This window comes from Sparus aurata, chromosome 5 (assembly GCF_900880675.1).
Source record: "Sparus aurata chromosome 5, fSpaAur1.1, whole genome shotgun sequence".
Lineage (NCBI taxonomy): Eukaryota > Metazoa > Chordata > Actinopteri > Spariformes > Sparidae > Sparus > Sparus aurata.
Genome location: NC_044191.1, coordinates 7,089,787 through 7,117,068, shown reverse-complemented (window position 1 = coordinate 7,117,068; position 27,282 = coordinate 7,089,787). Strand labels below are relative to the sequence as shown.

Genomic DNA, 27,282 nt, shown 5'->3' with positions numbered 1-27,282 from the left:
AACAGATGTGCCTTGTCAAGAGTAATTTGTGTAATTTCTTGCCTTCTTAATTTGTTTTCAGACCATCAGTTGACGTTTCTCTTTACTTAGTTGAGTGGTTCTTGCCATAATATGGATAAGAATAGTAATCAAATAGGGCTATTTACTGTATAGAACTGTGTACCAACAGTACCTCTGCACAACACAACTGATGGTCTCAAACACATTAAGAAGGCAAGAAATAACACAAATTAACTCTTGGCAAGACACACCTGTTAATTAAAAATCATTCCAGGTGACTACTAAAATATAAAACATATTCTGGTTTGTTTAACACTTTTTTGTTTACTACATAATTCCATAAGTGTTCCATCATAGTTTTGATGTCTTCAATATTAATCTACAATGTAGAAAATAATAAAAATGAAGAAAAATCATTGAATGAGACGGTGTGTCTAAACTTTTGACCGGTACTATATATGCGAAATAAGTCAATATGATTTGCTTGTATCATTTGTTTTCACAAAATAATCCAATTGTTTTACATGTCATAATTAGATGTAGTGATGTCATATAGCCAGCTTTGTGTGCCTTGTTTTACTGAATGGCCTTTGTGTGTTGTGAAGTCATTTAGGGCAAAGAAACCTTTAAGACCCAGCAATTAATTTTTGTCCAATGTAGTGAACATGACACTGGGGCCTTTATTTCAAAAATGCATGCAGTTTATTTGAGTCCTACTGTCCTGTGTAAAGCACATCCTGGGCTTTCTAGTGATGTAACACACAAGGAGGGTGTGGTCAACAGAGCTCATCTTCTGTCTTTTCAAAATGGTGGGAATTGCAACCAAAACATTTTATGCCAGTAAGAGAGTTGAGTGATCAAATTTATACAGAAATAATGTTTCTGTTTATCCTGAGGATGTTCTTTATTTATGAGAGTCTTAACTATATTATATTAAGATAGAAGATTAGACTTGTATGTTAATGTTAAGCCTTTCAAAATACACATTTTAACCCATGTCCTTTGTGGGGGACAGTGGGACTTGCTTCTTCTCATTTCCAACCATTTTCCATACTTCAGGAAACAGAGGCAGGAAAGATTTTGTCTAAGATTATTTAGGGAGAGTAAGACATTGAGCTGTCAGGAGATGAGGAGGAAGAGAGGAAGGCAGTAGCCCAGATTTTAAAATGTGTTGTTCAAATGAGAAAGAATTCAAAGGTAAATGCATTATTTTATCATTACCAAATCGTGCCTTGTAATGTACTTTTTGTGGAAAAGAGTGACCCTGATGTCCACTACAAGGGACAGGTTATAAACAATAAATCAATAACATTTTTGAGAAAATCATCTTGGTGATATGTTTATTACAACAATTAATTTAATTATTTACAAAAAAATGTTTTTCTTCCCTGTCTCAGGAGGATATGCTGACCTTGCATGTCACATGTAGGGCTCTGGCTATTATTTTTATTGCTTTGTTTGATTGTTTATTGCCAAGTGTGGCCCGATGGTCCAAGTGAAGGCCCAGGGTCCAGGGCCACGGTTCGCCACTGCATTTTACTTACTTATTAGACGAAGCAGCGATCTTGCCGCTTTCCCATCTCCCAGCTGAAACTATTGCAGCTATCATACCACCACCTTTTGAGGTAAAAAAAGAGGCATTACGAGACGCGGCGGGCTGGAGCTAGCCGGTTAGCATAATAACTTCATAGACGTCTCTGTAACACAGTACATAGACAACTTTGACAAAATGTCACCAATGTTGTTTCTTTACACTGTTGATCATTTTTGAAAAAAAATGTTTGGGCATATCTAACACACTGCCCCTTTAAACCTTTCTCAGACAGAGCTTATTCGTAGGCTGGATATCAATCTTCACAAGCGCTACCAAAAACACATCTTTTTTTCCCTCGCAATTTCATTATCAAAAAAGGTGCAAATTACAGTGCCTCCCAATTGTTATCAACAAGTACCTGCACAATCAATCAAACGTTTGGCCAAATGCACAATAAGAACTGTGAGATTCTTACTGTGGCATTAAACATTTCAAAATACAGTATAAACAATCCAGTAAGATTTTATAGAAGGGAATGCCATGGTTACTAAAATAATGTCCAAGCACAATTTCAGAAAATATGGTAGGTACCAGAACAAGACTCAGCTTGCACTCACATTAGATTTTCAATGTTGCTACACTGCCATCAACCTCAACTGAAGGTCAAAATGTGGACTGTAATATTTTACTTTCAGAAGAGGACAGATTTACTTGTATAAATACCCTAAAATGAATATGAAAATAATCAATATAACAGATTCTAAAAAAAGTTGGGATAATGTATACAACCTAAATAAAACTGAATGTGATAATTTGCTGATCCTTTTTGACATATACTCAATTGAAACAGCACAGACAGTATATCTAATGTTTTACCTCAGCCATTTTGTAGATCTTTTTTAATATTTACTTATTATGAATGTTATGCCAGTAACATGTTTCTAACAAGTTGGGACAGGGGCAACAAAAGACTGGGAATTGTGGCACATCTGTTTGGAACATTTCACAGGTAAACAGGTTCAGTAGTTGAAGGTTATAGTACAATGATAAGGTATGAAAGAGGCATCCTCGAAAGGCTCAGTCATCGGAAATTGAGCAGGGGAGCAAACAGGAAAACAAACGAACCACGAATCAGGACTCACTAATATGATGCAACTGCACACACAGGAAATCAAGGTACTTGTGGGGCAAGGCTAACACAGCATGTGTTTATTCTCTCTAGCAGCCTGTTGGCCACAGAGAACCACAGAAAAACATGACTATGCATTAACAGACTGTAATTTGGTAATTCAAATAACAAAATTACTTAGTTAACCTATGCATCACTCTGCTGTACCTGCAAAACATCTGCCCGGCGGGAACTTTTTTTTCCAATCAAACATATGATGTTACTATATTTGTGTGACCTGTTCTCTGTCAGGTCACCACAGAAAAAAAAGCATCTTGAGACCCCCCCTAAAAAACATTTCTGGAGCTTCTCTGTAAAACAACCCAGTGTGTGACCCTGGTTTTTCTATTGTCCTGTAATTTTTTGTTGTAATATTCAGCATAACAAAACCCTTCGGGATTGATAAAGTTCTATCTCATCTTTTTTCAATTATTTATTTCCATTTTAAAACAAGTCCCCATTTACCTCAGTTGTTTAGGAGAATGCTGCAACTGTGAAGCTCCAGAAATGTTTTGTGGACTACCAAACTTTTCAGCAGCATGCGAGAGAGTAGATAATGACTGAATTTTCCTTTTTGGGTGAACTGTTCCTTTGGGATCCGGCTTGAACTTTTGTACTATAACACTGATGCCTAGTATGTCCCACACTATTGATGGAGGTCATAACCACTAGGTATAAAATGTCAAATTGGTGGAAAAATAACATTGATCTGATGTTAAAAACTGTATAAAGTACATTGCTCTACTATATGTATAAGTTCAATGTTGCACCCATTATCCAAACGATAATGACTAGTGGCACATAGAAATTACATACAAATTAAGCAGTTAAGAAATTTGATTAGAAAAAAGTCAAAACAGTAAAAAGAGCAGCCCTCATGCTTTCAGGATTCTGCCAGTATCACTCACTCCCTGTCTGCAGGGAGTTGTGCTCTCACATCTGCGCCCCTCTCAGTCAGAAGCTAACAGAGAGAGAGAGTCTCTCAAACCTGCCACCATCAAATTAATTCACATCGAACCAGGCGGCCTGTTTGTCTGCACACTTGGGCCCCAACCAGATAAGCTGATTATAACACAAAATATTACATGCTGTCCTATTTGTTCTGATCCAGTGTTATCCTGATGTCCCTGGTAATGCAAAATCACTGACCTATGAAATGTCAAGATAGACTAAGATGGATAATTATGAGGTATATTCGGTGATCCTTCAGATCCAAACCGGTGCAGCCTTTATCCCACTTATGATGGTTTAGCTGTGCTCATTATGTCCAAAAAAATGTATTTAACTACACCTGTAATTTATAAATCTGACTGAAGAGTTGAAACACAGAGGCTCCCTCTCCACCCAGTGGCTCCCTCTCCACCCAGTGCATCACCACCAGTGTTCAACTGTAACACCTCCAAGGATGGGACAATATAAGGATTTATTGCGGATCATGATTAAAACTCTCAGGATAAGTTGATCGTGGTGAATTTCGAAATGGGTATAATCGTAAATATCCTCACATGAATGAGATGAGAAAGCTGTCTAGCTCTAACATGCAGTCTTATATCGATTTCCTATATTTTGAACTGCCACCCACATCTTTCCAGTTATTCCATTACACTAAGCCTATCGCCATGGCTGGAGGTTCAGCATGCCCATTGTATCCCCCACAAATTTAATTTATGTGGGAGGACCTTATGATTTATCATTTCTACAAGGCCTCACTAAAAAGGATGTTCACTTAAAAAAAGATGCGTGGACGATCTGTGATGCAATTAAAATAGTTATATCCTAATAAAATGTAAGATAAAGCCATTCCAGTATGCTTTAGATGATTTTTTATTACTTATTTTTATCAGTAATTATGCATCCACCAGACAGAACAAATCAACGTGCACAGATTTGACATTTATCTTACAGAGAAACCAGATACCTCTGATAAACTCCCTAACCCTACAATAACACAGTCCCTCCCCATTTGTACACATAACACAGCATGACTAATATCACAAATATGGTGAAATGTCATGAGAAAAAAAATGACAAAAAGACAGACAACAGAGCCTTGTCTCAGACTTAAGCCATTATTCTTCAGTCAAGTGCCTTCCAGAATATATTAGGTGGGCCTTTTCTAGGTCCAATATAACGGTCCCTCAAGGAATGGAGTCTAAGCATATTCTGATGTTCATCAGGCAGGGTATGTTATGAGGTGGTTACTTTTAAGGGTACTGACCGAATTATATTGGCACCAGAGTACCGATCTGTGTTCAACTGATTGGTGCCCAATTCTGGTACCTGAGTGCTCATCTTTAAAGTAAAGTTATAGAGAGTAAGAGAGAGATCAAGTAAGTCAGTGCAATAATTAGAATAAAAATACAATTCTGACAAGGGCAACACCAGGTCAAAAAAAATGAAGAGTATACTGTCTTTGATAGCCTGAAAGCCAGCAATGTGAACAAAGAGGCATCAACAACTTCGACACCTACAGGTTATTAATTCTCTAGTGAGATAACAGGGCTTTTTCACAGTTGTGGTTATCATACAGTAGCATTTTTACTTGTCAAATCTCAGCCACAGGCTGCCTCCAGAATTCCTTACCAACATTCTCTTTAGTACTGAGAAACAGCATATGAGGTGTTGTAGTATGTACAATACCAACAGTATGTGAATTACAGTATTATCCAGGAAATATTACAGTTTACAAGCACTGCTTTAGTGACAAAACTGATAAGACAACGCTGATGTTTCCTCTTCTTTGGATCAAGCAGACTAGACTTAGACAATAGACCATGAATGCTCATTTTGAAAGTTATTTATATATCTTTATATAGTCCAGTACTGTGCTGATATTCCATCCAGTTAGGTTGAGTAAAGTGTGCAGAGTAAAAACAGTTTCCTCATGTGTTTTAAAGTGCTTCCTCCTTTGAAGAAATGCAGGTCTTTATTATTTTGTTATTACAGAGAATGAAAAGTACTGAAAAAAGTACAGATGGGTGCTGGTAAGGAAATTCCAAGATTGGTACCGGTTGAAATGTGAATGTTGCCCAGATCTATTATTGGGAGAACATCATAAATAGCTTTAATTAATCTAAGGATAATTTTGATGTCAAATCATAACATTCTTGAAGCTGACTTTGACAGACCAACCGGTATAAGCTCTGTAGGTGCATCCCCATCCTTTGCCCCAACTCAAAGCTCAGTTCAAATGAATTTAATGATAAACTCTTTACAAACATTAATTTTACACTGGCTGCAGCTAAATTAAACCATCTTACTGCTCAACACAGTGAGAGCTCAGGGCGTTAGGGGCGTTAAAGGCTCAGGGCCTGTCACCAGCTGAGGTGGCTTGTCTTCCCATTTGATCCTGAGCCAGCGCCACAGACATATGCTGCTCCATCCTGCAGGGAGGAGCTGTACTGGATACAGGGAACAGCTCTCCATCGCCATTCCATTCATTAACTACATTTCAACAGCTGCTGAGCAATTAGTTTGCTCTCCAGATTGCAATATAATGAGTACACCTTAACTTTTATATCCTTGGTCAAAGGGGAACAAACTTCATGTTGACAAAATATAGTTTGTACAATGCTGCTGTGAACAGTCGAGAGCTGGCATGCATGCTTGACACTGGATTGTTTCCATTGTATTCAGACGGAGACTACACAGGTTGTTGCTTTTTCTAACCTGAGCCCCTGCACCAGGCTTTAACATCCCTCCCTCAGCCCAATCTACAACGCCTGCCAAGAGCTCCTGGCCCCACAGAGGCACCCATTAATGGTTCTCTAAAGCCAGAGCAAGAGAAAAATAAAAGAGGAAGGTCATATGTGGCCTGATGTAGAGGATCATGTGCTTGTAAACAGGTGAGTTAGAATGGCTTCCTGTCTGTGAATTGATTATTATGAGATGTTAGACTTGTCTTTTGGCCTCAGCAAAACCAGACAGGCTCTGATGTGCAGAGTTTTCATATTAGGGTGTGGGTGAAGAGATCTTGTGACCAGTAATGGGAGACAGGTGGTGCCCAGGAGGAGATGAAGAGTGAGGCTCTCACCCTGCAGGAGTCTGGCACAATCGCAGCCAAAACAGACGCCTTTGGCTCCCATCTGGGAGACGCTCTCTAACCATCACTGCCAATTTACAGGACACTCAATTACTGGTCATTACCTGAGTGCGGACTTGCTGCCTGAAGCATCCACGTGCCAAATCATACAAGTGGTCAGATGGAGAAGATTAATAATGCCAGCAATGGATAAAGATTAGATTCAGCTCTATTATTGTCATAACCAGTGGTTAAATTGGCTTTTGTAAGGAGGGGGAGCCCTTCTTCACTCAGCGGCCATTATCTCTCAAAATATTATTTTTTTTCCCTGCACCATCAGCGTGATACATATTTACATTTACATATTTCATTTACTTAGCATTAGCTCGTCTACGTTTAGCTAATGAGGAGGGCAGTTAATCAAATGAAAACTACTCGCCCTCCTCACCTTTTTAACAATTTGCTAACATAGCATTAGCTATGTAGAGACTTCATCACAAAAAGGTGAAAAATACAGACATTTAGTTTCAGTAAATTAACAAAGTTAACATTTTGCTGTGACAGTTACTTCACCCACCTACTGTGCGACAGCAGCACCGTGTGTATGCGTGGACTGGAGTTTCATTGGTTCAGGTTTTATCTCAATAAACGAGCGGAACGGATTCAGTAATGAAGCTCTGACACAGCGCTCTGAAAACAGCGCTGAGTGAACAGGCTGATGTATTGATGGGGATCCAAATTAATGATTTTAAAAAGTCATATAATGATAGTTACACCCATAATTACAATGAAGCACTGAAGCAGAGGGAGTTCAGCTCCTGCTGGCTGTACTGACGAGGTGAGGAGGCGGAGCTGAGCTCCGGAGGGCTTCGGCCCAATTTAATCTTTGGTCATAACGTTTGCAATACAATCTGTAGGGAAGGAATAGCAGGGTTCTCCCCAGAAATTCTTTGTATAGCGGCGCACCTTCTGTCCGGGGGGGGGGGTGCGCGACCGCTCGTCAACGTCAGTCCGGGGGGGGGGGGGGCGACCGCTCGTCAACGTCAGTCCGGGGGGAGAGACACGGACGTACGGACAGCCGGTCATCAACTCCGTCAGCCGGGGGACGGACGGACGCTCATCGCCGTCAGCCGGGAGCTCCTAGCCGTCAACCGGGGGACGGCGGACGGACGGACGGACGGACGGACGCTCGACACTGTCACGCGCGGAGTATAGCGGCGCTGACCGAGCGGTAGAGCGGCGCAGCGCCGCTGTTCCACCGTCTGGGGAGAACCCTGAATAGGAAAACATGACAGGCAAAGAGGTCAATAAAAAAACTACAGAAGACAAATACATCCGCGCACGTATTTTTTTTTCCCGAGCACTTTTCCAAGCACTCGCAAGCTATTTTTTATCCTGCATCTCTGCCCCCTGGAGCAATATTGTGGCCTGCAAGGAGAAAAACAGCTCGAGCGTGCGCAGAGTCCGCTCGCAATACTTTCCCCTGCTCGCGCACGCAGACTGCTCGCTCGCACAACTCTCCTCTCGTCGCTCGGAAAACTTTCACCCTGCTCGCGCGCGACTGATTTTTTGTAATGGCCGGTTTTTGTTAGTAAGGGGGTGGGCCTTGGGGGCATGCCAATCACCATTATATCCCTGAATAATTGGTTGAGCTTATTCGCCAATCGGACAGCAGGGTACAGCAACACCACTAGGACAAACGGGACAAACCACACAGCCCTGAATGCCTGAATGACAAGTATTGTAATTTGGTGTCTTGACTAGGGCTGCAACAACTAATCGATTAAATCGATTAAAATTGATTCTAAAAATAGTTGGTGATTAATTTAGTCATCGATTCGTTGGATCTATGTTATGCGCATGCGCTGCATGCGCTGCGGCAACGTCTCAAGTGGTGGCAGTAAGCCAGCCAATGCCGTGCCGTGTGCAGCTCATGTGATGACGCCGTCTACCTTGCCTGGAGGAAACGTCTGAAAAACGGCGGAGGAAAGCAATATAGATAGTTTAGTGGAGAAACGTGTGGAGATAAATTATACCACGGAGAAAAGTGTATGACCCAAGTCATCAAAAGTGTGGGAACACTTTACGTTAAGGCCTTCACAGAAGACAGTTAGCTGCAAAATGTGCAGCGTTGACCTCGCATGGCACGGTATACAACATCACTGCGGGAGCACCTGAAGAGGAAACATGTTGGAGCCATGGATGAAGGGAACTCACGGTACGTAACTTTAAATATCCATAGCCCGGGTACATTGATCCGTTGTGTCGTGCACATGTGTTTTTAATTGAAGCTTAATTGGCGAAGTTTCAGGAGCAGGACCACACCTCAACAGCACCAACTTCCACATTTCTATAAATAACCACCTGACCCTCTCCTCTGCTTCGCTCTCGTATTCTGCACCCCTCCCCCCCACCCCATTTCTCTCTGCCTGTTTCTTCTTTCTCTCCTCTCCTTCGTAGGTCCATGAGGGGGTCCGTCGCTGCCCGGGAGCGGCGGCGGATTCTCTACAAGAATCCCCACAACGCACTCGAAGAACTCAAAAGAACCAAGATCTTCGACACTTCGTTTTCCTTCGTCACTAATAAATCCTTAAACGCATCTCATTGACGTTGTGGTCCTTGCTAGTGAATCATTTGTTAACGAGGAGTAATCCGATTGCTTAACGAAGCGCAGCAACAACTGCTGTGTGTTAATGTTTAAAGTGTTACAAACTTTTTGGAGAGTGCAACGACTTCATTTGATGTGATGTTTTCAGTTGCAATAGACATTCATGAGTTCAGCACGCCAGCTATTTAGTTTGAGTATCCCTTTGTTGCAACTCGGTGCTGATAATTTGTCGTTCTCCGGCAGATTTGACTCCGTTTTGAGAGAGAAAACGCACGGTTACCAATTTCGAAATAAACGTAACGGACATAAATATCTCCGGTTCATTTCATAATGGATCAATGTATCCGGGCTCAATAAAGCTATTTACATCTATTTAGGTTGGAGAGACACTTTAGTATAACTAACATTATGGAGTTGCTGAAATATTTCATGCTATTATCCAGAGACAGTCTAAAGTGAATCCTTTATTACTTCACAACAGAAACTTGAACAATATCTGATCCAGTTCTGATCTGATTAGTTACATTTCCGTTTTATTTTTGGTGTATGCTGCATCCCCAATGTCAATTTATTCAATTTAGTTTTTTATGTGGTGGCATTGTCTTTATTTGCCTTTTACATAAGAGATTATTAATTAAATCAACAAGGTATGTAAATGGTGCTACTATATACGTTCATTATATGGTTTCTTTCATTTCAGAAAGAAACAACCCAACATTAGTGACTTCGTTCAAAGGAAGGTCTGCACACCACAGCAAGCGGCTGCATTGACTGATGGTATCCTGAATATGTTGGTAACTGACATGAGGCCACTATCAATGGTGGAGGATGAAGGATTCAGACAAATGATTCACGTCCTCAACCCTGGTTACACTCTTCCTTCGAGGACCCATTTTACTAAGCTAATGGAGAGGAAGTACGAGCAGACATTCCAAGCAGTGAAGAGTGACATAAAAGCCACCCAGAGCAAAATTGCTCTCACCACTGATGTGTGGACAAGTGTAGCCACGGAAGCCTACCTTGGCATTACATGCCATTACATTGGAGACGAATGGAACATGAAGTCAATCTGTCTTACAACCATGCCAGGAAAGACATTCAGCATCCAACATTGCAGAATGGTTGGAAGAGGTAGTAGCCAGGTTTGAAATTCCCCCAAGCAAAATTATTGCTATTGTGCACGACAATGGTGCCAATATTGTGGCTGCAGCAAAAGTACTAGAGGAGAAGCATGGGTGGTCCTCAGTCCGCTGCACTGGCCACACCTTGCAGCTGGTGATAAATTCTTCATTGAAGCACTCAAACATTGAAAAAGCAGTTGGGGCTGCAAGATGTCTTGTGGAACACTTCAGAAAAAGTGAGCTAGCCTGCAACAAACTGAGACAAAAACAGCAACAAATGGGAACACCTCAGCACAAACTTGTCCAGGATGTAAGCACTAGATGGAACAGCACATTTTATATGATTAGCCGACTACTTGAGCAAAGGTGGCCTGTAACTGCCACGCTGTCCGACTCGACTGACACAGAGAGGCAAAATGATACCTTGACTTAAAAGCTGACCAGTGGAACCTACTTGAAGAGCTTTCCACAGCCCTTAAACCCTTTGAATGTGCCACTGTGTTTATGAGTGGGGAGAAGTACACGACAATCTCTGCAGTACCTCCACTTGTGAAGGGGCTAGTGAAGTCCACCCAGAGTGTTGTCTTTGAGTCAGCGGCAGTGCAGGCTTTCCAAGTCACTGCTACAGAGCAGCTTCAACAGCGATGGAAGAAGGAGACTACATTCTCTGACACAGCAATGAACACAGTGATCCTCTCCTCTGCCCTGGACCCGAGGTTCAGAAAACTAAAGTTTCTGACACCTGAGCAGGTCTTTAAGGTGCAAGCCAAAGTGCAAACAGAGGCAATCGAAGTGAAAAGGGATCATCAGCAGCAGTGTTATGGTGTCCATGAGCAAACCAGTGTCACCTCCACCATTACTGTAGCTGCTCCTGCACCTACAACTCCTCTTTCTTTACTTGACTCACTCCTTGATACTGAAACCAGCAGTGAAGAAGAGCATAAAGAGGGGGAGGGTGAGGATCCCAATAGCCAAGTGAGGAACGAGGTCCTCGCATACTTTGGAGAGAAGCCCCTTCCCAAGAAAGAAAATCCATTACATTTGTGGAAGGCTAATGAGAATAGATATTCCACCTTGGCCAGGTTAGCAAAGTCCTACTTATGCATTCCTGGCACCTCAACACCATCTGAGCGCCTCTTCTCTGCAGCAGGTAACATCGCTTCCAAGAAGAGAGCCAGCCTTAGCCCAGAACATGTGGACATGCTAACATTTTTGCATTGCAATGCACAGTTTCTTGTAAGTCAGTGAGAGTGAGGGTGTTCCTGCAGAACCATTCTTTCATACTCCAATTCTACCTCTATGGCCTGTTGTTAAAGAGCCATTTAGCAATGCCTGTTAAACACTTGGTTTGTATTTTTTTTGTTTTGTTTTTTGTTATGTAAACTGTTCTTTAGCTAAATCACCTCCCTTATTTAAACTGAAGACTTGAACAGGTTTTTGTTTGAGAATGATTGGAAAGGCCTGCTATGTGTTTTGGTTGATAACTGTTACAAACCGTTCAGCTACAAACTGAAGTGCACTTTATACATTTTATTATTGTTATTATTTTTTATTAATTATTATTATTTATTTTATGTTTTTGTTTAATTCATTTGGCTCCTTTAAAAATACTTTGAAAGGTTTTTGAGTTGTGAACAAATGTAAATGTAATGTAGTTATGTGCACTTTATAAAAAACAATTTTGTAACATTTGCTTTGTTTTATTTGGCAAGTTGTTTGAAAGAACATGGTACAAGAAGACCAGTACCGTTTTTAGAATAAAATACTGGAAAGGATAGAAATTTAGTTTTTCTCTTTTTATCCGATTAATAATCGATTAATCGAAGTAATAATCAACAGATTAATCGATTATCAAATTAGTTGTTAGTTGCAGCCCTAGTCTTGACTTGAATGTTTGCAAAATGTCACACAGAGCAATGAACTTCAGTATGTTTGTCTGAGTGCTGTCTTTGCTTTTCTCCATCGCTGACATTAATCTGATAAAATGCTGATCATTTTTTGTAACTTGGACCCTGTTGCACACATACATTTTTTATTTTGGTAAAACTGTTTTGTTCATATTCTCGATCTAGGCTACTTTCTCCCTGAAAATGATAAACATTATAAAAATAATAATAATAATAATAATAATAAAGATAGAAGGCCTGTGGTTAAAAAAAAGGCGTCAGCAACTCTTGATATGAGAGCAGCACATAAGCCTATGTCCAGATGCAGATGTGTGTCAATATAGTCGGCTATTTCTCTATATGGGAGGGGCTTTTATTTAATTCTGAACAAATCTTATGCACAGCAAAGATGGAAAAATATAATATAATCAACTCATTATTACTGTTTAAAAGAGTTATAGAGAGAAAGAGCCGGATCTGGAGCACACATTCATTTAAGTTTACTAGCGATTAAACTTATAAATAAATGTGTTGCTCCGACCACAGACTGTAGCCATACAGGCTCCAGCTCTTTCCTTGGGTCCGTCCGAGCTCTCAATGGTCAGGCTCGAACAACTCTGTCCAGATGTGCTGGGTTAAAAAAAAAAAGGACAGCGAGTGCTGTCAGGAAACACAGCGACATGTTTCCAAGCATAAATCAGCATTTCATTAAGAACATGCAGCCAAGCAGCGATTCGGATCGAAAACATTAATAACCTCGAAACAGACCCGGCTTCTAATTGAGGCCGGCTTTTATTTACTCAAACTTGTATCCAGACCTGGTCTAGTAGGAGACAGCGTCGCAGACTAGGATCAGTATTTGAGTGTACGCTGCTGACCAAATTGCAATTCTCTTGGCATTAAAGAGGATGGGAGAAGTGACTGCAAATAAACTACTCGTTCGTGCATTAAAACAGGACCAGGCACTTAGATTTCATATAAGCTGTTGTTTAGCCCAATCAGGGGAAAAACATACCGTTCATGCAGTAAATAGGGCAACGATTAGCCTACTGCAGGTCTACAGAACAAAAGACGAGTTAGGCAAAGATGGCCTTGGACACTCTTTTTAAGAGACACAAGATTGATGTGCAGAATAAGAAATAATGTAAAATGATGTCGTACAGCAGGTGGCGGTATGCACCTGACAATTGTTCGTGTTCCGCCTGTTCCGTCAGTAACCATGGCCGACTGCAAGGAGGTAACGTTAATTTCGTATCTAAGAAAAGCATAGCTTACCGTATCATTTATTTTGATTGACAGACAATACAGATACTTAATACATTTGAGACAAACTGCTTGTAAAAATGGGCTGTACAAATGAAATTGCCTTGCCTTTTAATGACTACACAAAAACGTACACAAAATCTTCACCAGACAAAAATAATATGCAGTTGTTATTATTATCACTGGTTGATGTCATTTGATTTAGCATTTCTAACCAAAAGTTGTGTTGGCTTGTAGGCAATAGCCTACATTAACACAATACAGATTTCACATGGGAAAAGCTCACTAGATTTTTCCTGTATGCGTGCTCAAGCGTGTAGTTCTATTGAAGGTTTTTTTTTTTTTTTTTAATATTACGTCTATACTTCTCAGGGAGAAAGAAGTAGCCTAGATCGAGAATATGAACAATACAGTTTTACCAAAATAAAAAATGTATGTGTGCAACTGGGTCCAAGTTACAAAAAATGATCAGCATTTTATCAGATTAATGTCAACGATGGAGGAAAGAAAAGACAGCACTCAGACAAACATACTAAAGTTCATTGCTCTGTGTGACATTTTGCAAACATTCAAGTCAAGACACCAAATCACAATACTTGTCATTCAGGCATTCAGGGCTGTGTGGTTTGTCCTGTTTGTCCTAGTGGTGTTGCTGTACCCTGCTGTCCGATTGACGAATACGCTCAACCAATTATTCGGGGATACAATGGTGATTGGCATGCCCCCCAGGCCCGCCCCCTTACTAACAAAAAACCGCCCACTAAAAAAAAGTCACTTGAGCGCGAGCAGAGGAAAGTATTGCGAGCGGACTATTGCGAGCTGTTTTTCTCCTTGCAGGCCACAATATTGCTCCAGGGGGCAGAGATGCAGGATAAAAAAATAGCTCGCGAGTGCTTGGAAAAGCACTCGGGGAAAAAAAATGGCAGTATTCTATGCCCATACAAATAGATCGGACACTCATGGTAATAGTGCCAGAGCTTGCACATGTGTGTGTGTGCGCCACATTTGCACATGAAGTTATTGCCTTGTTCTGCAAAGGGCATTTTTAAAGAAAGGACTTGTGAATTAAACAACATTATACATTCATAAACGCATTTTATTCCAATTGTCTGAATGAGACAAGAAGCTCTATGAAGTTGTACTTAATGCTATCATCTGTTTACAACCTCTTTAAACCAAGGCCCCTGCTCAAAAACTACACAGTGAATATGAATAGAGTTTATCTTTGCAACTACAAGGTCTTCATGGATAGTCTTGGATAATGTGCGATGTCTCTACTGAGGGGTATGCACAATAGATGGAATACAAGCATCAATGAAAGACATCATTCCCACCTTATAAGGAGAATTTCCCCTTTGGAATTATGCAGTGGCAGTACCTCTAGCAAACCATAGCACAACTTCCAAACATACATTGTGCTAATAAAGTGAAACTCAGTAAGGCTGGAGAGATTTTTTGTTTTACCCATGTTTAGGCATAATGTCTGGTTGAAAACTGCAGTTGTGAAATAAAAAGGGGTCTGGACATGCTCTGCTGTGTGCAAGCTATGCAGGGCAAAATCTTGGGAATCAATTGGTCAATTTGGAACATTGACACCTTTATCCAACCATCAGAGCCAACAGAATAAAGGAGCAGTCCTACAATCCAGGGACTAGAAAAGCCCTCCCTAAGCCGCGTTAGAAAACTCCCCATGGAACTGAAAACAGCCAGAGACTCTCAGGAATAATATCCGACATTGGATAGTAGTTGTTTTGAAATCTTTAGATTATTATCACTGAGTTTGTTAGTTGTTTAGTGTTGGAATTGTGTTTCCTTTAGGTTAAATTGCTTATCATGAGCTTTTAGCCAAGATTCCTCTCATTAAGTTGGTATGCTCTTTGGCAAGGAGGTATAAAGCATTGAAAATACCAAACTTTACAGTACAGTATGTCCATAATGCTTTATAAACCTGTGTTAGAAGTCGTTATGCATGATTAAAAACATTCATAGAGTTTTAAAGTTTTAGAGCCCTATGAATAAATGATAATGTATGGAAAGTTTTACCATAATTTTAATATCAAAATTCCCCTTTAACAGTATTTCAAGTTATTTTATATTTTATAGCAACAAGCATATCAGAAAATTTACGCCTAAATACTCACAAATGCAGACACACAGTGTGGTCACACAGACATTGTAGCTTAGAGCAAATGAGGAGGCTTCCCTGCTGAGGCTCAATTGAAAACAAATTACTTATTTTAACAGAAGAGAGCCCTGTAACTCCAGGGTAAATGAGGACTGCAAATGTGAAACTAATTCTGTCTTGGGCCTGTGGCGCCCCAGAAGCCACAGTGAAGTAAATTTCATGATCAACAGACCTTTGCTGTTGAACTAAATTTAGCCAGTATTGTATTCTCACAGATGCTCCAGACAAAAGATCATCACAGGTGACATTTGTGTCTTACTGAATAGGAGTCAAGTTTAATATGAAGCCCGCTGTGCACAACCAGCAGCACAACAGAAAGTGAGTCAGGAGTGACAAAGTCCAATATTAGCATATAAACAACAGGCTGGAGTAAACGGCTACTGCTGCACAAGGCTTGATTGTCAATATACTCACTGGTCCTCATCCAGAAATCAGAGAGAGGCTGTCAGGACTTTGATTCTTGCTCACAGGGGAGAGATAGACAGCAGAAAAATGGCACTCCACCCTGTCAATCATTGGATTCTCCATTTCTATCCTTATGAAGTCCAATTTGAGCATTCAGGACAAAAAAGAACTCCAATTTGGTTTCAGAAGCCATATATGCCTGATTGGACCCAGTCTGTGTGGACGTGTGTGACCTGTCCTCTTTGCATGTAGAAAGGAGGTCGTGTGGCCCTGGTCCTATTTGGTGACACCTAAATTTGATCCTGAAGCCATACTTTTTTTTTAGGATATACATGTATCAGTAATTTTGTTGTTATAATGTTGCTCTTCCTGAGGTTTCTTTCTGTTTTGTCCTGTTAAAAGGGTTTTATTCAGGGTAAACTTTGCTTATCTGTATCAAGGTTCTTTCATGCTCTATAGATTGGCCTGACTGAGATTTGAGTAATTTTTTTAAGGGAAAAAATTCAAAATTCCAGCTTAATCAAATGTAATTACTTTCTAGTTTCTAGGACCAACAAACTGTTGAAGTAAACTGAATGTACAACACGTTCTCATTCCCAGCTAGTCAAATATGGCAGCTTGGTCAAGGGTTTTGACATATGACTTTTGGAATGGTATTCACGTTGTCAAATGGCCACAGTTTGGTTAGGTTTAGGCCCAAACACTACTTGGTTAAGTTTACTTACTAGGGCTGCATGATAAACACTGACATTGCAATAATGTTCATATAAAAAACTGCAGGAATTTCCCGCAGGTAAGTAAAATAGTTCTATTTGGAAAGCATTATTCCTCCTAAAACGATGGGATGATTTTGTAGGGCAGTGTATTTTATCATTCAATCAAAGTAGGCCCTGATGTGTTCGACAAATTTGATAAAAATAAAATGTGCTGGTTGCTTTGCATGCAGAGCCTGCATGTTAATCACAAACAACAAACTCCCATGTATCCAAGAACCCTTGAACTGGACTAAATTACATACTATTAGACAGACTTTTCTTGTAGATAAGTCAGGGAACATTAGAACTGTGCATGAGAAAGTTTTGCTTTTGTATAAAGCACCAAAACAGTTGTAGCAGGCCCGGTTCTAGACTGCCTTGATTGGGGGGGCAGTAAGAAATGTTGATGGGTCACCAACTGCTACTGTTTTGAGTGCCATAGAGATGACGTTTTTTTTTGTATGCCTACCAGTCTATGATGCCAACCCAGCATCGCAGATTCGCCGTGGTTCCATCGGCAAAGCTCTAACGGGAATTCTTTTTCTGGATTGACGAAGAAAACAAATTCTGTGGCCAACAAATTATTGATGTCAGTCAACTAACATATTTTCTATTTTAATTTGAAGCTACAATGTAATTGGCATTTTACATTTTAAGCCCACCTCCACCTCCCCGATGTAGGACAACTTTATCAATGCCCAATTATAATTAGTTATCTAATATTAAATGGAATCTAAACCTAAATATTGCGCAACTGGCAGATAGAACTTTTGACGCACAGAAAGAACACACACTTTTGAGCCCCAGTGATGCTATAACAAGTGCACCAAAACATGGACATATCAATGCACAACCCCAATGCATAACTAAATCATCAGAGCCAGCCGTTCCATAATAAAAATGTCTTGCCATCATTCGTTATCCATGTTTACCTCTTCTAGATGAAGCTGCACTTGATTTTAAAAACAAATCAGTCGGTTTGCAGCATTTTTCACCGTCAGCCTACAGTGCTCTCAGATTTCTCTCTCTCTCTTTTCTCCACTCACCCCTTGTGTCGCTTGATGCCTCGATTCTTTTTTTTGCTAGCTTAATCTCAGTCAGTTTCCAATTTTCAATCTCCAACTTCCAACAACCACGCAGACACGGTCCACTCGATTCAGTCTTGAAATTCCCAGAAGGCATTGCTTCATTTTTAACTTTTGCAAACAAATAATCAAATAAAAAAATGGAGGTAGATTTGTATTATTTCAAACCATACACACACCATATAAGAAATTCGCTACAAAAGAATGCAGACTGATGTAAAAGTTTGTGACTGTAGAGGGTAACCATGACTGTGATATAGAGACATGTATGTGGTATGTAAATAGTGATCAGATTGCTGTTTTAACCGATGTGAAAGAATTGAAGAGACTAAATTGCCATTTAGCTTTTGAATAACGCTGCACAAGGAACAGAGTGATTAGTCAGCCGACCCATAAGGGCTTGTGGTACCTCTGGCATCTGCCAACGTTTAATATTGTCAGTTTGTCACATACATTTTGCCCCACCACCAAATTTCCCAACCTTCATTGGGGTCATATCTACCCCAATGAAGGTTGGGAAATTTGGTGGTGGGACAAAATGTAAGTTTCTTTATATTCTGTGACAAAGCCATTTTGTAAACAGCGCTATAAAATAAAAAAAAAGAAATCTTGTCTGATTGGTTGATGCTATTTTATTGTGCACCACTTTCTCGCGCTTTGGAAAGTCGTGTGTGCCTGCCTGGGTTCCCTGTTTCTCCCTGCCAGATGCCAGCAGCCTCAGAGTAGCCGCAGGTTATGGAGTCCCCTCTCACTAACGTGTGTTGTTTAATCCTGTCGGCGGGGGTGGGTGAGGCTCGTGGGCCAACAGGACTAACAGCGGGGCTGGCAAGGGTTGAAGGTTGAAACCCGCTTCACAACCGGTACGTAGCCTGCCTGTGTGACGCTTCCCATGCCGCGGAGCAGGGACAGAGACAAACTCGGCAGCAGCCGCCGATGGGACTAGGCTACTACAAGCAGTTGCTAGCCGACATGCTAACAACTAACAAGCCTGGAGTGTCCGTAGTATCTAATGTGATGCTAACTGAGAGAAGCTGCTACTGACTTTATGCACGGTACAAGAGAGAGAGAGACACCGGCTCTGTTGGCAGAAGAGCCATGGACTGTGATTACTCTGAGCAGCATTTATGGGAATACGTTACAATATTATATATTTGAATATACTTTTTTTTTTTTTTTCTTTTCGGAATGAAGCGGGGTCAGTTTGGTGGGGCAGCCGAAGCATTTGGGGGGGCATTGCCCCCCCGTGCCCATGCCTAGAACCGGGCCCGAGTTGTAGCATGATGTTATGAGCTTATTTGAGTTGTGGACAAAACAAGATATTTGAGGGCATCATTTTAGACCCTTGAACCACTGACTAAACTTTTATAGAACAGACAACTACGCAATTAATCAATAAAATAATCTTATAAATAATTAGTTGCAACTCTAGAAAATACACTACTGTAGACCCATCAATGGTGTCTGTCTCCACTCAGCAGGGGCTGGGTGATGCTGGTTTGGAGGGGACCAGAGCCAACAACAGTACTGATCCAAGCACTTTATTCTCAGTGGAACTCACCACAATAACACGGCTAGCATGTAAACACAACAAGCACGTCGAACTTCTCACAGACATTGTACCATCCTTTTGCATAGCTGCTAGCACACAGTAATAAACAATACAATGTGTATGTGATGGTTGCTTCAACCATCAGTCAACACAGGAGCACGTTGATTATGTTTCCATTGAGAACTTAATCTTTCTCCGCCGATCAGCTGTTAGCCCCGCTGGTCAGCTGTTACCCCCGCTGTTAGCACCTTTGATCAACCCTTAGCAACGCTAACTTCCAAACCGGCGTTCTCAATTCTCTGTGGGCTATCCAGCATTACACCGTTGGTCCTCTTTCCAATACAACCTCAGGATTATTCACCGCCTGGCTCCTGTTTCACTCTCCTCTGCCACTGTGGTCTCCCCTGACTTACGACGATGTTGGTTGGTCGCTGCTCCGCCGCTGCTGACGGGGTTTTTAAATACTCAGCGCTGGAGCTCCTGGACCTTTGCTGTAACTTCACCCCAAACTCCATCACTAGGATTAAATCTCTTGGTCTCCTTCGTCGCCCCCGCTATATGCACAGGAGCTCTATACGGAAGTTTATTACGGACAATGCTATTCCCTCCATGCTGACTGACAGGCGCTCCGTCGCACCGGCTCAACTTCATCTAAACCAACCACAGGTGCGCACACCGAGCTATCTGAGACCCTTGACTTGTGTGAATGGTGCTGCTTCCCCCACATCCCCTGCATCAGCATATGTGAACAACACTGCCACTTTCATGCTGCTAAATCCACGTTCACTAAACAACAAAGGACTACTCATCCATGAAATCATCACAGACAGGAAAATTGACTTTCTTTGCCTAACTGAGACATGGCAGCATCAACAGGACTTCTTTACTCTGAATCAAGCCACTCCCCCAGGCTATGTTTACATCCAGAAGCCCCGCTCTGAGGGCTGTGGTGGTGGGCTGGCAATCATACATCGAGCCGACATCCTGGTTAAACAACTTCCAGCGCTGAATGTCACCTCATTTGAGTGTCCAGCCTTCTCTCTGGCTGGGCATACACAGCTACAGGTTGTCCTCATCTACCGCCCTCCAAAAGCCTCTTCCACCTTCCTGTCTGAGCTGTCTGAGCTACTCACCTCCATCTGCTCTATGTCTACATCTACACTCCTGCTTGGTGATTTCAACATCAATGTGGGCCCCACCAGCTGCCCCTTTGCCTCTGACTTCCTGTCACTCCTGGATTGCTTGAACATCACACAGCATGTTAAAGGTCCCACCCATGTCAAAGGCCACACAGGCACAGCTCCGTCCCATCTACAGTGCCTGGACCTCGCTGTTTCTGACCACTATGCCGTCCTTTTCACTGTTCCTGTCCCTGTGCCCAAGCAGCGCATAAGTCGAAACATCACATACAGGAACATCAAGACATTGAACACTCTGGCCCTGACCAATATCCTGGAAACCCACCTGGCCTCTGATCCCCTCGGCACCTCACTGGATGGGCTGGTGGCTCACTATAATGCTACTGTCTCCTGGGGTCTTGACTCCCTTGCCCCTCTTAAAACCCGGACTGTCTCATTTACCCATTCTGCCCCCTGGTTCATCATTGAACTCCGCACCCTAAAGACTACTGGTCGCCGCCTTGAGAGGCTCTATAAAAGATCTGGCCTCACCGTCCATCATGAAGCCTACAAAGACCACGTTAGGTCCTATAAAGAAGCTCTCTCTAAGGCTAAAAAAAAACTACTACGCCACTCTCATTGGAGACCAGCAAAATAACCCCAGAATGTTATTCTCCACTATTAACTGGCTCCTTAACCCTCTCGATGTCCCCAAGCTTTCTGGTGCCCCTGACCTCTGCTTCAAGTTCCTAGACTTCTTCCAGGAAAAGGTGGCTACCATTCACCAGCAACTCCTGGCATCTGCCACCACCCCACCATATGCACCTCAGACACGGACAACTGATCCTCAAACTGTTCGCCTGCCCCAGTGCTCTCTTTCCTCCTTCTCTCTTGTGGACTCTATTTCTGTTGCTAAGTTGGTCTCCCAGGCCAAAGCCTCCACCTGCTCTATGGACCCCATGCCGACAACTCTGGTGAAGTCTTCCCTGCCTGCCCTATGCCCCCTCATGATGGACATTATCAACTTATCCCTACAATCTGGCATGGTACCACCCACCTTCAAAACAGCTTCAGTGACCCCCATCCTCAAGAAGCCAGGTCTGGACCCAGATGACTTACATAACTACCGGCCGATCTCCAACCTTCCTTTCCTAAGCAAAATTTTGGAAAGAGCAGTTGCCGCCCAACTCCAGCAGCACATGTCCAACCATGGGCTCTATGAACCCCTTCAGTCTGGCTTCAGGGCACACCATAGCACAGAAACTGCCCTCATCAAGATCACCAACGACCTCCTCATCACTGCAGATTCTGGCCACATCAGTATTCTGATCCGTCTGGACCTCTCTGCAGCCTTTGACACAATATCCCACACCATCCTCCTTACATGCCTATCTGACTACCTTGGTCTCACCGGTACAGCACTCTCCTGGTTCCAGTCCTATTTAACAAACAGGAAACAGTTTGTCACCATTGGAGACTCCAGTTCCACCCCAGCTCCAGTCAACCAGGGTGTGCCTCAAAGCTCTGTACTTGGACCCCTCCTCTTCACTCTTGGTCAGATAATTCGCAAACATGGTCTCAACATCCATTCCTATGCTGATGATACTCAGTTATATCTCTGCACCAAACCATCCACCCAGCTACCCCCACAGTCACTTGTCAACTGCCTGCATGATATAAAACTCTGGATGACAGCAAACCTACTCAAACTAAACACCAATAAAACAGAGCTCATGGTTGTGGCCTCCAAGGCACCTTCTCCTGGACGTGGGGTTAGGGTTAGGGTTAGGGTTAGGGTATCTCCCCATCCACAGAAGTCCGCAACCTGGGTGTCATCCTTGATTCCACACTATCTTTCCAATCACACATAAAATCCATCACTAAATCAGCTTTTTATCATCTCAAAAACATCTCTAGACTCTGGCCCTCTCTCTCCGAACCTGTGGCTGAGACCCTCATCCATGCCTTCATCACCTCCCGCCTGGACTACTGTAATGGAGTCCTGTCTGGGCTCGCTTCCAAAACCCTGGACAGGCTCCAGTATGTGCAGAACTCTGCTGCCAGGGTTCTCACCCGCACCAAGCCCTGGCAACACATCACCCCCACTCTCATCCGCCTTCACTGGCTCCCAGTTAAATCACGTATCAATTACAAAATTCTCCTCCTGACCTATAAATCTCTCCATTCCCTCGCCCCCCAATATCTGTCTGACCTCCTCCACCCCTATACCTGGTCTTGGACACTGCGCTCATCAGGCATACACCAGCTCTCCATCCCTCACACCAAACTACAAACCCTCGGTGACAGAGCCTTCTGTGTGACAGCCCCTACTCTCCAGAACACTCTCCCAGCTGAAATCCGCAATCTGACTTCTCTGGAGACTTTCAAAACAGACTTAAAAACCCATCTTTTTAATAAGGTCTATCAGCTCTAGATCTAGCCACATCAGTGAACTTTTCTATTTCTTTATCTTATATCTACTTTTTTTTGTTTATCCATTTATTCTTTGTTTTGTTTGTTCCACTTTGTTAAGTGTCCTTGGGTATCCTGAAAGGCGCTATAAAAATTAAATGTATTATTATTATTATTATTATTATTATTATTATTATTAGAACACATTAGAACAAATGTTGCACAGCTCTCAGCAGTTACCATGACATTTGTGCTGGCACAGCAAAGCTTTGTATTTGAAAGTGAAGGGAAAGTGAAGGGATGAATCATTTACACAGCAAATAATTCAAACATAGGGCCGAGGTTTAAAAATACCACAATTCCCCTTTAAAACCATGTTACTGGTGTTTCCAGCCTTACTTGAACTTACAACAGTAATATTTTTATTTATTGTAACTTATTTTATTTATTATAATTTCTTAGTTTATATTTTTATTCTTTTGTAGATTTACCACTAGTACTGTCATCTGTCTGTCACACTTGGAGTATTCCATCCTCTCCGCTGTGACTGTCTTGCTGTATGTTTCCAGCACGGGTTTGACATTATTGTTTTGCAATGTACAACTGTAAACACATGCCAACAAACTTGGGGCTAACTCTTCCGATCAGACAATTCGGAACCTGTTCCTGATGGTGTAGGTTCTCGATTTCCATCCCTGGTAAAAGTACAGAACAATTCTGTTCATAGAGATTTATCTTAGTGAGCTACTGAGGATAACTGATTCTCACATACAACTCCCTTGTTCATAAATCATCTTAACAGGATATACAATGAAATCTGCCTCAGTAAAAGTGAATTTCAAGTCACAGTATGTTTTTTAATGAGAATATGATGATGGTCTGCAAGTAACACTTTATCATTGTCAGTAGATGACATATTAGGAATCCAAGGCACATTCACGGCTCTGTTAAAGCTGCCGGGAACGCTGTGCAATACTGCAGATCAAACAATGAGTGGAGTATTTCAGACTTTATCCATTGAGAGGTTTGATACGCTTACAAAATACGACCCTCCACTTTGCATTAAGATGAGGCTGAGCACACAGGAAGCCCACTGACAACAAAGGACAGATCATCCTCTTTTATTCCACTGGCCTCCACTGACCTGCCTTCACACTCCAGTACACCAAGAGAACCACGCTGCATGCCAGCGGCAATCCACAGCTTTTCACAGACTCCCTAAAACATAGACTGCTTTAATTTAAGCAAATCAGTGCACCGTGCATTCTCTTTTACCTTCAGAAATAAGAACTAAGAAAGGAGCAAAGAGCAGGTCAAACAGGGACAGGAAAAAATGTGAAAAAAGGAAAGAAATGAAAGAAGAGAGGTAGAGTGATTGGTAGCTGGCTGCCGTCCTGGCCCGGTGGCCCCACGGCTGATGCACAAGGTTGTGTAATGGTCTGCATGCAGTGTGAAGCGCAGCAAACAGGGCTTCAGCACATGTAGCTGAAGAGACCACTCAAGCCTTCTGGGGAAGGGAAGTTATTTCAGTGAGCACATACATACACAGGATGAGACAGCCATGTTTTGACACAGTGCACTAAAAATAGCACATTCTTAATAGAAAAAACTGAGTGCCAGTCAAATCTAGACTGGCACAGGAAAGGGGGGACATTTGTTCCAAAGACAGTCCTGAGAGCTCAACTAGGGGGCATGGTGAGTAAGAGAAGAGCGATCCGTTGCAGGGCAAACCACTCAGATTCTAAAATTGCTCACATCTTACTGAGACTGTGATCCCACCTGACGCGCATGTGCCATGCTAGGCCATGCATCCGCAATCACATACAATACACTAAAGCAATTAAGAATCAGCATGAGCAACTTTGCAGATCTGTTATGTAATTCTCAGCCTGTGGTGCCGTGTGTTAGGAAATGGCAATAGACAGGCCTGTTGTGTTTTATGCTGCAAATATATGGCCATTAATCACGCTCGGTCTCTCTGTGCTCTTTTTCTATTTCCAGAGAAGCGGATGCCTGAGGGCGGCAGACCTACGGCACTGAAGCACGTGCAGGCTGGACTTCAGCATCACTGCAAATGTCACACAATGTTAGCTCGCTCACTGGAGGCCAGCCGACGGTGAGAGGATCGCAAGAACAATCTAAAATGGCACCTTTACACCCAAATCTTTATGCATGCACGCAACGTTTGCTGATGCTTTGATCTCACCCTCAACTACCTCTGCTAAAATAATGACCTTAAAATGTGGGTTCCTTTCTCCTTTTAAGATGTCATAGATGATGAATGTAAATTCACTCCTGAAGCCACTCGGTTGCAGATAAGTTGATTGCCTGGAAAAAAATGCAAAATACACTCAAGGGTCGAGCAGTGTAAAAACACCAGCTGCATTTCTGCCCTGCAGGACACCATAAGGAATACTGATGAATCCAGGTACTTCTGTCAACAGACAGACAGAGCAAGTAGATCAGGACACACAAACAGGTGTGTGAGTGCCACGTCAAAGAACTCCCTCTCTCTCTCTCTCTCTCTCTCTCTCTCTCTCTCTCTCTCTCTCTCTCTCTCTCTCTCTCTCTGTCTCCCTCGCTCTCTCCCTCCCTCTCTCTCTCCCTCCCTCTCTCTCTCAGTTGCATGAGAAGAGATTTCTGCAGGGTGTGTTGGAGTGTGAGTCATCATCAGTGCAGAGAGAGGAATAGGGGAGAGGCATTCTTTAAGTCGAAGGCAGAGCTTATGGCAGCAATGCAGCAAGGAAATACCAGGTGCCCTGCCCCTTTAATAGGCTTCAAATCCTTCACTTATACCAAACACCAGCAGGTAAAGGACTCCCAGCTGTTAAATGTATATGCATTTTCAGTGTTATGCAACTCAAGTCAGTACAGCAGATCCGGAGTAGCATATTGAATGATCAGAGTATCAAACACCATTGAGCTGGGCTGAAGCCGAAGCTTCATGTTGAATAACAATGAGGGACTTTCCACTGTCGTCATGTTCCTGTAATGAAGATGGCCCAGCACACATGTCTGTAGTTCATGAATGAGGGGTAATCGGAAAACATCCTTCAGAACCAATTTGGTAAAGATAACCCTAATCCTAACCCTATTTCTAGAAAAATAATCTGCAACACATTTGATGACTGTTTTATAGCTTAGGTAAATTACTGAAGGTGTGAGAATTCAAAGGTATAGCTCCAAAACTATAGGATAACCGTTAACAGATGCCACTTTGAAGATTGTAGATACGGTATGGAGGTGATTTACAGCCGCTCACATCAGGACTATGACTGTAGGGATGAGACGCCTGGGCAGGCAGGGACAGGAAAGACAGGAAAGGCATGATGTCGCAGAGGAGAGAGAGAGAGAGAGAGAGAGAGAGAGAGTCAGGCATCAGAAGCATCTATCACCTTTTGAGCTACAAAGTGGTAGCTGGCTAGCTGGTTAAAATGCTAACTTCAGTAGACATCTCTGCAACACAGTACATAGACGTCTTTGACATAATGTAAACACTGTTGTTAAATCCGACTCTGTAAAATATGGCAAGAATTCTAAAATGATCAACAAACTGCCCCTTTGAGAAAAAAATCCCCAAATTCTCTGATTCCACCCTCTCCAATATGTGAATTTCTGTTTTTGACTGATTAATATAATTGTAAATTTTTTTGACATTGGACCATTTCTTAGACAAAATAAGACTTTTGAAGACGGAAACAGCTCATCTGCATACAGCAGAACATTAATCATATATCATCAAAGCAAACAAAGTGACTTTATATTGCTCGCTGAATGTTGTTTCTAACTAAACCAATCGTCTACTGGAGGAATCTGCCCCTCCCTGCCTGGTTTTATAATGAAGTGTTGAAGCTTGTTTCTAGATATTTCCACAGATGGAGACGGAGGTGCAGGGGCTATCTAAAACTCTAAAGCTTCACGTAAACACTAAGACTCGATATGATAAGTCACTAGTTTAAATGAAAATGACTTCATTATGCGGACTGAATTTGAAAAGAGAAATTGGATGAATAAGCACTTGTTAAAATTTAAACATCAAATTCTTCAATCAATAATACATTTTAAACAAAAGGGTCTTTTAACTGTAACACCACTAGGCATCGAGCTTTTGTGCAACTGTTATTGAAGACTAACTCCTAAAAACATTTTTTTTTTAAAGTCAGACGACTTTC

At 42.0% G+C, this 27,282-nt stretch overlaps 1 protein-coding gene across 3 annotated transcripts in view; it reads right to left on the bottom strand.

The window, feature by feature from the left end:
- The window catches only part of rimbp2b (RIMS binding protein 2b), a 142,833-nt gene that overhangs the window by 98,886 nt on the left and 16,665 nt on the right, over positions 1-27,282 (bottom strand). The window lies entirely within an intron of this gene.